Raw genomic sequence first — 12,569 nt, forward strand, 5'->3', positions numbered from 1 at the left:
ATATTTAATGCGATATGGCTCAGCTTGTCAGTTAACTACGGCTCTTTGTACACAGCAAAAACTCCAGTGTTAAATTAACACTCCTGGGAGTGTATGAGTCCACACTCAAGAGTGTTTAAGTTAATGAGATAATTAAGTGATTAATTTAGTGATGATTGAACATTATTGAAGACACCTGATGTTAACAAGCAGAATCACTGAAGGAGAAAATCTCAAATTGTAAGCCACCGTTATGACGATCAATGGTTGCTTTAGTTGGACTCTTGACCCATATATTAATAACTTTAGATTTTGTTTGGCTGTTGTATCTGAGTTATAACTGCCAGTTGAACAAAGAAAAAAAAGTGATCTGATGGTGTTGGTTACATTATGACAATCATCATTTGAGCTTGATCACTGAACTCATTAAAATCCTTCTTTCTGACTTTGATTTATGTTGTTGTTTACAGCATAACTGTGAATATGCATAAATGCCCAGAATTGTTGATATAATATAAAGGATTTCTTAAAAGTTGTTTTTAAAAAAAATCAATCTTTTAGGCACACAAAGATGTCAAGATTCAGTCTATGCATCTCAACAATAGTGAGGAGCAGAATATTCAATTAGGAAAAGTAAATTACATAGTCATAGACAATTCAGATCATAATTTATTCATACCGCAATGCATGATGGGAACCATTAATGAGTTGTGATTGGTGGCAACCACTGCAACTTGCTTTATTATTGTCACCATTGTTGAGATTCACAGGCTGATTATTGATGTCTGTGTTTTAAATTAATTTGTCTGAATGTCTTTTGATCAGAACAATGTTTATTAAATATTTTGAATTATAAATTAATTACTGATAATCAGGCTGAAGAATCACAAAACTGCTGCTAACAAGTTAAACCAAACTACCTCAAAAAGTTTCATTTTTGAGTATGGCAAAACATAACCAAAACTATAAGATAACATTTTACTTTGTTCAGTTAACTGTTATAAATCAATAACAGCAGACAAACAACAGTAAATATTAAAGTAAACACATAATGGCCTAGAGCCCAACTAAAGCAAACACCCATCACCTTAATGGTAACTTACAATTTGTGATTTTCTCCTTCAGTGATTCTGCTTGTTAACATCAGGTGTCTTCAATAATGCTCAATCATCAAAACTTAATTATCTCCTCAGCCCTAAATGCCGCTCCATCTGAAAGCAGGTGATGGTGATTTACTACTAATCAAGGAACCGGCTTTACTGACGAGATGCGCATAACAATATCGCGATTTAAATCGCCCAGCCCTATGCTCTATAAACCCAGAGTTGAAGCAGCCAGAGAAATACTAATGTTAAATAGTAAAGGGTCAAGAGCCCAACTAAAGCAACCACTGACCACCATAATGGTGACATGAAACGAAACATTCCATAAAACATTACCATCTAAACTTCTGTTAAATCTAAATAAGACTGTGTGTAGATGTATGACAGAAATAAAGTCAAACTGGTAAAATAATAAGTGCAATAATGGTTCAAAGTCAGTAGTTCTTGTGTTTCTCTTTTTTCTGTTCTTGTTTCTCTTTCCTTCAGTGATTCTGCTTGTTATCATCAGGTGTCACCACTAATGGCCAATCATCACTTAATTAATCACTTAATTATCTCATTAACTTCAACACTGCTCCAGTGTTAATTTTTAACACCCTGTAGTGTGGACACATATGTACACTGAGGAGTGTTAATTTAACACTGGGGATTTTGCTGTGTACTGTACCGCAAATGGTATTGCGTTGCGTTTTTTTGCAAGTGGTACATACTTGCACGGTGACCAGAGGTGGAGATTCCAGGGGTCAGAAAGTAAAAGTCCTGCCATATATTTATTCCACCCATGAACTCACACAGCAAAAACTCTAGTGTTAAATGAACTCTCCTGGGAGTTTATTTGGCTCCAGACTCAAGAGTGTTAAAGTTAACGAGCTAATTAAGTGATTGATTGAGTGATGATTGACCATTATTGAAAACACCTGATGTTAACAAGCAGAATCACTGAAGGAGAAAAATCACAATTTTAGACACCGTTATGGAGATTAGTGTTCGATTTAGTTGGGCAGTTGACCTTCAAATAATTATCTTTAGATTTTGTTTGGCTATTGATCTGAGTTATTACAGCCAGATGATCAAAAAGAAAAGTTGATCAGGTGGTGTTGGTTATATTAGAACATAATCATAATTTGATCTGAATCACTGAACTCAATCAGAGCCTAATCTCTGACTTCTGTATATTGGTCCTATCTCCTAATCTCTCTGTATATTGGTCATTACAACATCACAGTAATTCTACAGATTAAGTTCCAGATTTTTCTATATAATTCAAATTATTTCTTAAAAGTTGTTCTGATAAAGAAAAAAAATCTTTCTTTAAGGCACACACAGACATCAAGATTCAGTGTATGAATCTCAACAATGGTGACAAAAATAATATTCAATTAGGAAAACAAGACAATTCAGATCATAATTTATTCATACCGCAATGCATGATGGGAGCCATGGATGAGTTTTGATTGGTGGCACCCAGAATGCACTGCAACATGCTTTATTATTGTCACCATTGTTGAGATTCATACACTGAATCTTGATGTCTGTGTGTGCCTTAAAGAAAGATTTTCTTTTTCTTTATCAGAACAACTTTTAAGAAATAATTTGAATTATATTGAAAAATCTGGAACTTAATATGTAGAATTACTGTGATGTTGTAATGACCGATATACATTTAAGTCAGAGATTAGGCTCTAATTGAGTTCAGTGATTCAGATCAAATTATGATTATGTTCTAATATAACCAACACCACCTGATCACCTTTTCTTTTTGATCATCTGGCTGTCATAACTCAGATCAACAGCCAAACAAAATCTAAAGATAATCATTTAAAGGTCAACTGGCCAACTAAATCGAACACTGATCTCCATAACGGTGTCTAAAATTGTGATTTTTCTCCTTCAGTGATTCTGCTTGTTAACATCAGGTGTCTTCAATAATGATCAATCATCACTCAATGAATCACTTAATTAGCTCATTAACTTTAACACTCTTGAGTCTGGAGCCAAATAAACTCCCAGGAGAGTTCATTTAACACTAGAGTTTTTGCTGTGTAGGGATCTCAGAAGGGGTGTAACATGTGTCTATATTGTATATAACATGTATATATAAACTTTTTACATCCCTTCAGGAATCTCGCTGCTGCGTTTTGAACAACTTGTAGGCGTGAAATTTGAGTCTTAGCAACACCATAATATAGAGAGTTGCAGTAGTCCAGCCTCGATGTAATGAAGGCATGGACAGCAACCTCTAAAGAGGCGTTAGAGAGAAAAGATTTAATTTTAGAGAGAGAGCGTAGATAGAAAAAGCTAGAGCCCACTACAGAGGCAATTTACCTGTCAAATTTCAGACTGTTATCGATCACCACATCCAGATTTCGCACTTGGGATGAGGTACTCAGATTTAAGAACTCCAAATTTTGTGAGTTTTGTCTACTAATTTCGGAGGGGCTAAAGACAATAACTTCCGTTTTATCTGAATTTAAAAAAAGGAAATTTTTTGAGAGCCATGATTTTACGTCGTCCAGACACGCGGATAAACAACTAAGAGCATGCTTTTTTTCGGAGGTCAGAGGCAGATAGATTTGCATATCATCCGCGTAGCAATGGAAAGAAACGTTGTGTTTCCTAAAGATAGATCCCAAGGGAAGTAGATAAAGAGAGAAGAGAGTAGGTGCAAGAACAGACCCCTGCGGTACACCACAGGTTAGCTTGCGTGATGATGAAAATGTCCTATTTTAACCGAAAAAGTTCTATTTGTTAAAAAAGATTTGAACCAGTTTAAGACCGTTCCTCCAAGACCCACATAGGACTCCAAGCGAGAGATGAGGATTTCATAATCAACGGTATCAAAGGCTGAGGACAGGTCTAGCATAACTAAAATGACAGAATCTCCCGAGTCAGTAGCCATTAAAATATCATTTAGGACTTTTACAAGGGCCGTTTCCGTACTATGCAGTGTTTTAAAACCTGATTGGAAGGTCTCATAGATGTAATTGTTAGTTAAAAACTATTGGAGTTGCAGAGAGACAATTTTTTCCATCACCTTAGAGATAAAAGGTAGAACAGAAACAGGCCGAAAATTAGCTAAAATAGAAGGATCCAGTGTAGGTTTCTTTAGTATAGGGGTGACTGTGGCCATTTTTAAGCTCTCAGGGATAACCCCTGATTTCAGACATCTATTAAGTAGAGATACAAGCCCTGATCCTACAGTATCAATTAATTGCTTTAAGTAGCGGGGGTGTATAATGTCATGGGGACTAGGAGAAGTTTTTAACTTTGTAATTACTTCTTTTAGAGATTGCAGGGAGATAGAATTAAAAGTAGTCCAAGATGCCGAAGGACTCTTTAGCAGTGTCATTTCACCCTTGGTCACTTGTATTTGTGCTCTAAGATTAGTAATTTTGGTCCCAAAATAATTTGAAAAATCTTCACATAATGCATTGGTCGGATTGTTGACAATCTGTCCAGAGGGATTTAGTACTGAATCTATAACCGAAAAGAGAACTCTAGGAGTTTGATGATGTTTTTCAATCAAGTTAGAAAAATAGAGAGACTTGGCTTTCTTAACAGCGTTCTGGTATATCAACAAACAGTTTTTAAGTATATTAAAAGATATTTGCAGTTTGTCTTTTTTCCATTTCCTTTCTGCTTTCCTACATGATTGTCTCAAGGAGCGAATGTCATGATCTATCCAAGGCTCTGATTTACGCTTCGGCTTTAGAGACCTATAAGGTGCAACATCGTTCAGTATTTCCAACCATACAGTGTTTATAGATTCAAGATGCTGCTCAACATCTAAATCAGATAATAAAAACTCATGGGACAAAGAGAAAGTATTTCCATTGTAGCGTTCAGTAAAAGCCTCACAGAATCGAGGTGAGTACACACGGACCTGTTTAATGTCATACACAGTAAATTCCCCAGTGTTAAATCAACACTGCTCAGAGCACATATGGTCCCACTCTACAGAGTGTTAAAATTAACACTGAAGCAGTGTTGAAGTTAATGAGATAATTAAGTGATTAAGTGATGATTGGCCATTAGTGGTGACACCTGATGATAACAAGCAGACTCACTGAAGGAAAGACAAACAAGAACAGAAAAAAGAGAAACACAAGAACTACAACTGACTTTCGAGAAATTATTGCACTTATTATTTTACCACTTTGACGTTATTTCTGTCATACATCTACACATAGTCTTATTTAGATTTAACAGAAGTTTAGATGGTGATGTTTGATGGAATGTTTCGTTTCATGTCACCATTATAGTGACCAGTGGTTGCTTTAGTTGGGCGCTTGACCCTTTACTTTTAAACATTAGTATTTCTCTGGCTGCTCCAACTCTGTGCTTATAGAGCATATGTGTTGTGGGAAGAGAAACTATGATTTGGGCTGTGTTTCCTGAAAACATCGCAAGTCTAATTTGATTGTACAGACCATTTGTTGCAGTTGGTCTTCAATCAAGTTAAGTTTTAGATGCTTCTGCAAATGCAGCCCTGGTTTTGTTTTGATGGTGAAATTACTATTGACCAGATTTAATGATGGCACCCATTATTAAAAATTGATTTTCCAAAAGTTTTATTAGTCTTTCACTACAGTAGTTACTTCCAGCAATATTTTAATGATCTGAAAGAATTGAAATCCCACACAGACATCAAGAATCTACATATGAATCTCAACAATGGTGACAATCAAACAAACGCTTAATGTTGCAGTGCATGATGGGAGCCACCAATCAGAACGCATCAATGGCTGACATCATGCATTGCAGCATGAATAAATTATGCAGCTGAATTGTCCTGTAATTTTCATTGTTTTTTCTGTTGGCTTTTATTTTGCTATTGTTTTGTTCTGACTTTAGTAGTTTATTTTGTGATGTTCAGAATTGATCTGTTCATCACTAGTTTGTTTATTGTCACCATTGTTGAGATTCATATGCTGATACTCTATGTCTGTGTGTTTTAACACAAAAACCTTCTTTGCACAAAATATGTTCAATATTTTTCATATTACTGTTGAATCTCAAACTGTAGAATCTCAGAGCTACAATCACCAATACTAAAATGAGTCATCAAGAATATAGTCAAAGATTTAGACTCCGAATGACATCAGTGAATCAGGTCACTACATGATGATATTTATCATCAAAACATATTGTCAGCAGGTCATGTTTTCTCTTGCAGTAACAAATGTGCTTTATAAACACAATGATGGAACAGTCAGAGAAAAACTACTACCGGTATTAACAAAATCAAAAGAGTCAAGAGCCCAACTAAAGCAAACACTTACCACCAAAATGGTAACAGTCCATTAAACATTACCGTCTAAACTTCTGTTGAATCTCGAGAACTTTTGTCGATGTATGTCAGAAATAAAGTCAAACTGGTAATAATAAATGCAACAATGTGTAATGACTCGAAGTCAGTTGTAGTTCTTGTGTTTCTCTTTTTTCTGTTATTGTTTTTTCTCTTTCCGTCAATGATTCTGCTTATTAACATCAGGTGTCACCACTAATGGCCAATCATCACTTAATTATTCACTTAATTATCTCATTAACTTCAACACTGCTTCAGTGTTAACTTAATTATCTCATTAACTTCAACACTGCTTCAGTGTTACTTTAACACCATGTAGAGTGGGACCATATGTGCTCTGAGCAGTGTTGATTTAACACTGGGGAATTTACTGTGTAGACAGTTCTGCATTTCTGCAGTTCTGCATATTTAATGCTTCGCTAACTAGCAGAAGACACTAGCAGGGTTTAAACCCCAGTTGTGCAGGCGGGGGCATGTTGTCACACTGCGTTACAATGTGCCCCTGTTAGAAATATGCTATTATATTCTATACTTTTATTAATTTTATTGAGAAAACGTGAGAAAAAGGTGAATAAAGACTGAGAGTCAATGTTCAGAAATTACTAATTATTTATTTGTTTTGAACTATGTTGTATAGCTGTGTTTTCATGTGTTCGTAGTCAAAACTCAAAAATGAGTTTATATTTAATTATAAAAAATTGGCAATATTTTATATGAAAATATTTTTTAATTGTATTTTATTTAGAAAATATTTTAGTTTGTTTTGTATATTTTTTTTATTAGATCAGATAACATTTTAAGCTGTCATATGTTATGTTACAATGTGCCCCACACATGTTACAATGTACCCCACCTATGGGGCATGTTGTCACATTTCACTTCCATTCTTTCGGGGTATATCAAGAAAAAAGTATATACTGTATTAATAAAACAAAAACACATAATTTTACTAGACATGTGGGAAATTAATGTTGGAAAAAATAAATACTCTGAACCATAAGTAGATTTACACAAACTGAGAAAGTCAAAAAGCGTTACTTTGTGCCCCGCTCTCCCCTACACAGCAAAATCCCCAGTGTTAAATTAACACTCCTCAATGTACATATGTGTCCACACACAGGGTGTTAAAATTAACACTGAAGCAGTGCTGAAGCTAATGAGATAATTAAGTGATTAATTAAGTGATGATTGGCCATTAGGGGTGACACCTGATGTTAATAAGCAGAATCATTGACGGAAAGATAAAAAACAATAACAGAAAAAAGAGAAACACAAGAACTACGATTGACTTCGAGTCATTACACATTGTTGCACTTATTATTACCAGTTTGACTTTATTTCTGTCATACATCGACAAAAGTTCTTGAGATTCAACAGAAGTTTAGACGGTAATGTTTTATGGAATTTTTTCTTTTCAAGTTACCATTATGGTGGGCAGTGGTTGCTTTAGTTGGGCTCTTGACTCGTTTCATTTTGTTAATATTAGTTTTTCTCTGACTGTTCCAACTTTGTGTTTATAAAGCACATCTGTTATTGCAAGAGAAAACATTACATGCTCACAATATGTTTTGATGATAATGACATTATCATCATGTAGTGACCTGATTCCCTGATGTCATTCAGAGTCTAATTCTTTGACTATATGCTTGATGTCTCGTTTTAGTATTGGTGATTGTATTCCTGAGATTCTACAGTTTGAGATCCAACAGCAATATGAACAATTTTGAAAATACTTTTTGCACAGAAGTTATTGTGTTTAAACACACAGATATCAAGAATCAGCATATGAATCTCAACAATGGTGACAATAAACAAACTAGTGACAAACAGATCAACTCTGAACATCACAAAACAAGCTACTAAAGTCAGAACAAAACAATAGCAAAATAAAAGCAAACAATGAAAATTACAGGACAATTCAGCTGCATAATTTATTCATGCTGCAATGCATGATGTGAGCCATTGATGCGTTCTGATTGGTGGCTCCCATCATGCACTGCAACATTAAGCATTTGTTTGATTGTCACCATTGTTGAGATTCATATGTAGATTCTTGATGTCTGTGTGTGATTTTAAAACTTTCAGATCATTAAAACATTGCTGGAAATAACTACTGTAGTGAAAAATTTATAAAATATTTGGATAATCAGTTAATAATGATGGGTGCCATCATTGAATCAGATCACTAGTAATTTCATCATCAAATCATAACCAGGGCTGCATTTCCAGAAGCATCTTAAGCCTAACTTGATCACAGACCAACTGCAACAAATGGTCTATACAATCAAATTAGACTTGCGATGTTTTCAGGAAACACAGCCAAAGTCATAGTTTCTCTTGCCACAACACATTTGCTTTATAAACACAGAGTTGGAGCAGCCAGAGAAATACTAATGTTGAAAAGTAATGGGTCAAGAGCCCAACTAAAGCAAACACTGACCACCATAATGGTGACATGAAACGAAACATTCCATAAAACATTACCATCTAAACGTCTGTTAAATCTAAATAAGAAATCTTACCGATTTCTGGTCATCTCCTCACATGGTCACATGGTTGATTTTCCAATAGTGTACTTCTTTTGTGTGTTGGATCAATATTTCACAAATTGAATCTTTCTTTCATTTTGACTCCTACTTATTTGTTAATAAGTGATAAGTGACAGGCAGCGAGCATATGACAGATTGCGTGCAGAGTATTGCTGCGCTTCATTACTGCCGTTCTCGACAACGCACCAAAAGTGAGGATTTAGTACTGACATGAAGAACAAATATAGACACAGAGTGAGAGATTTAAGACTCAAACTTTCTTTGATACAAAAACACCTTGTGCGAGTTGTTGTATTTAATGTTGATAACGAGCAAGAATGCAATTGTTCCCAAATATCCACACGATGGCAAACGTGACATTGATTATCAAACAACAGGTCAACAAACAAATGTGTATTTTAAACACAATACTGTCTGTACTTACTCTATTTTGCAACAAAATAATAGTTCAAATGAAGGACACAGCAGAACTACAGCACACACCGGTGTTTCGTAAACAATTCTGCAGCTTTGAAAAGAATTGTGAGTCAGTCATTCAATGATTCATGTATAAATACTGCTATTTTCTTTGTTACTGAATGTAAGAATGACTCAATGACTCGCTCATTGAGAAGACAGTGACTAACCAGTTTTAGTTTAATATTTCAAATTATCACTTCGTTTTTACCGTCATTGCATATTGTTCTATTGAACCTTTTTCATTTAATTTTTTTTAAATTTTATAAAGTTATTCATAAAGGTAAATAAAACACTGGGAAATAAATTAGGGGTGCAAATATTGTCCCTTAATGGGAAAGGTAATACTAAAGTCTAAGTGGAAGAGAGGGGGTACGCAGAAGGAGGTACACCACTCTAAAAAGTTGGAACCACTGCTCTCACCATTAGTCCACAACTGCTGAAATCTTGCTGAATCCACAATCTTGCTGAAATTGCTGCTTAATAAAATAGTTCTTTTTCAAAGTTTTGCAGTTTATTATATTATTGCTGATTTCTGTCATTACAGGTATAAATATAACGCCGCTGGAACAATGCAACGTAAGTTGAGTTTCTGATACTGAAGTTGTAGAGACTCACAGCTCCTATCAATAATGGTCCAAACTGAAGCAGTGCAATAATGTGCATTTTAGATATGTGTGTAATCTGAAATATGAATGTGCTTTTCTAATAATTGCTGATGGTTTATAGGGGTATGCAGTCCATATAAGCTGTGAATACTCTGCATACAAAAGCCAATTGAAAGAATGAGTTTGTGGAATCGCTAATTAATTAACACTATAAATTACTACAAATTCCCTTGTTATTTGAGGAGTAACATAAAGCTTACATAATAAAATGTTGGAAATACGTAACTGTCCGTCATTCATTTATTTGCCAAACCACTGGGGTTTTGGGTAAGCGGGTCCACAATAGCTTATACTCTCTGTCGTCATCATTGTTCTGCATTCTCATTGGTTGCTGGCAATATGGGGAGAATATTTAATGCGCAGAGAAAGCTGTCCATGAAGCTGTCCATTTCAACCACACATTCTCATTACTTCTTTTACAAACTTAAACTTTTATTCCAGTACTTCTGTGACAAAAGTTTGTTAGTTTGGATACAAACACTGTCCACGGTAGCGAGCAAAATACAGAAAAGCACCTTTGGAAAAGTATTTTCAATTACACCAGTAGGTGGCGACAAATGTTTAAAAAATTTATGTCATTGAATCATTTGTTAAAGGGGTCATATAATGCGATTTTTGTACAAGCTAATATGATTCTTTAGGGTCTAAATTAAAAGTTTGTAATATACTTTAATTAAAAATTCTCATTAGTATTGTAAGAAAACACTAATTTTACCTGGGCAAAATCAGCACGCCGTTTAAGTGCATATGTCTTTAAATGATAATGAGCTTTGCTCACCCCGCCTCTCTGTTCTGTGCGGACACCATTTGTAATAATAACACAATAACCATAACGCGTGGGATTATGAATTATATTGAGTACGTCGTACATAGAAAACATGCCGTAATGTACCCTGAGTGTAAACCTTAGCCGCATTCATTGTGAAGCTTGCAAGCGATTTGCAAAGATTAATATAAATATTAATATAAAGGTTAATAAAATGTTACACTCACTTCAGTTCTTCTGGAGGTGCAGCAGGAACACGAATAGTTGGTACCGATCCTTTTTTCAGGAGCAGCTTCTTAGCAAAACCAGCTTTATAACGTTACTGACCTTGTTTGTAAAGCAGTCTTGTGTGTGAAATGATTCACGAAAACATGAAAGCATTGCTGTTGATCGTGGGGAATATTCCCTTCGAAAACAAACTGCGTCTTCAGCGGTTCGGATTTAGGAACATCAATCGTGGGAGGGGCGTCCGACCGTGTGACGTCACACCGTCGAACGGCTTGATTTGAGACAGGGGAAAACATATAAGAAGATAAAAAAAAAACACTGGATGGATTTTTATCATTTTATGATGGTTGTGTACAGGCACTGCCAACACACATTTCAGTACAATCAACTTGTAAAAGTGCATGTACCATTATATGACCCCTTTAAAGAAATTTGTTCAAAAACACTGTCTGTGTCTCATTTCAGAGGCACTCAGCATACCCGGTTAAAGTCATCGCTCACACATCGTCAAATTATGTCTTCTCAATTTTGATTTCAGAGTCAGACTGAAAAGCTTCAAAATCTTCTAGAGCAGATCGAGAACATTACAGATCAAGAGCTTCCTTTGACTGTAAGTCTTCAAGATACATTTTTTTTAAATAAAATAATCAAATCAAATGTAATTGTCAGTTACATGATTGACATCGCAGGTCTGATTAATTGGCTTTCTTAATATTTACATGTACAGTAATTGTATTTTTCTGATCAATAAATTAGACTGTGACCGATATTTTGAATATGGTCCTCAACGCTTCAGGAGAGATTTTAGAGTCATCTTCATCAGTCAGCCCAGCTGAACTAGCCTCCTATGGGAACCGTGTGTTAAAAGCCAACGAGAAACTCATCTCTACATTGGTGAAGCCGACAGACACAAATGACAGTGTCAGTTTTACTCTTGCTGCTGTTGGTGAGTGGAGAAACTATTATTATTGATGATGAAACTGAGATTATGTATGATATATAGTCTAGAGCAGGGGTTCTCAACTCTGGACCACGAGATCCACTTTCCTGGAGTTTAGCTCCAACCCTAATCAAACAAGCTAATCAATGTCTTCATGATTACTACAACATTACGGGCACACAGCAAAATCCCCAGTGTTAAATCAACACTGCTCAGAGTACATATTGTCCCAATCTAAAGAGTGTTAAAAGTGTTGAAGTAAATGAGATAATTGAGTGATTAATTAAGAGATGATTGAGCATTAGTGATGAACACCCGCTTCAGCCACAGCCTTAGGGTCTGTTTACACGACACCGTTTTCAACTAAAAACTTTTTATGAGTTTTGGCCATTACACGACAACAGCGTTTTGGGTGCCTGAAAGCTGAAAGGAAACACTTCTCAGTTTTAAGCATATCGTTGCCGTGTAAACATACCCTAAGATGAATCAACTGAAGATAAAAGAAGACATTACATCTGTCAAGATCTCATCAGAGGAGGATTAAACAACTCAAACAGCATTACCAGCTTGAC

At 35.3% G+C, this 12,569-nt stretch overlaps 1 protein-coding gene across 1 annotated transcript in view; it reads left to right on the forward strand.

The window, feature by feature from the left end:
- LOC309493633 (uncharacterized protein) overlaps positions 1-12,569 on the forward strand; it is a 454,994-nt gene that overhangs the window by 249,830 nt on the left and 192,595 nt on the right. The gene's annotated exons all lie outside the window — the stretch shown is intronic.

The sequence above is a fragment of the Leuciscus leuciscus genome (genome assembly GCF_965113295.1).
Source record: "Leuciscus leuciscus genome assembly, chromosome: 3".
Lineage (NCBI taxonomy): Eukaryota > Metazoa > Chordata > Actinopteri > Cypriniformes > Leuciscidae > Leuciscus > Leuciscus leuciscus.